The sequence below is a fragment of the Lycium ferocissimum genome, chromosome 6 (genome assembly GCF_029784015.1).
Source record: "Lycium ferocissimum isolate CSIRO_LF1 chromosome 6, AGI_CSIRO_Lferr_CH_V1, whole genome shotgun sequence".
NCBI classification, from domain to species: Eukaryota; Viridiplantae; Streptophyta; class Magnoliopsida; order Solanales; family Solanaceae; genus Lycium; species Lycium ferocissimum.
This window is the reverse complement of record NC_081347.1, coordinates 12737017-12737334: the sequence shown is the minus strand read 5'-3', so window position 1 is coordinate 12737334 and position 318 is coordinate 12737017.

The window sequence follows — 318 nt, the reverse complement described above, 5'->3', positions numbered from 1 at the left end:
AATTATAGGGTGTAATTACACCCAGTTTTCAGCCTCCCTTGAGAACTGGAGAGTGTAATTATACCCACTCAATTACACTAAATTTTCATCTAACTGTGTAATTACTTGATTAAACAAACAAGCCAAACTGTGTAATTACGCTCAATTTTAATTACCTGGTTGCTTTCCAAACAGGCCCTTAGTGAAGCTATCTCCATACTCAAAATGCGCTTAAATAGTACTGTCAGAAAAACAATTTGGAAAAGGACAAAAAAATGTGTTTGGTATGACAAAAATTATTTTCTACGAAAATGCTTTTCAGTCTGGTATTTGGTAAAT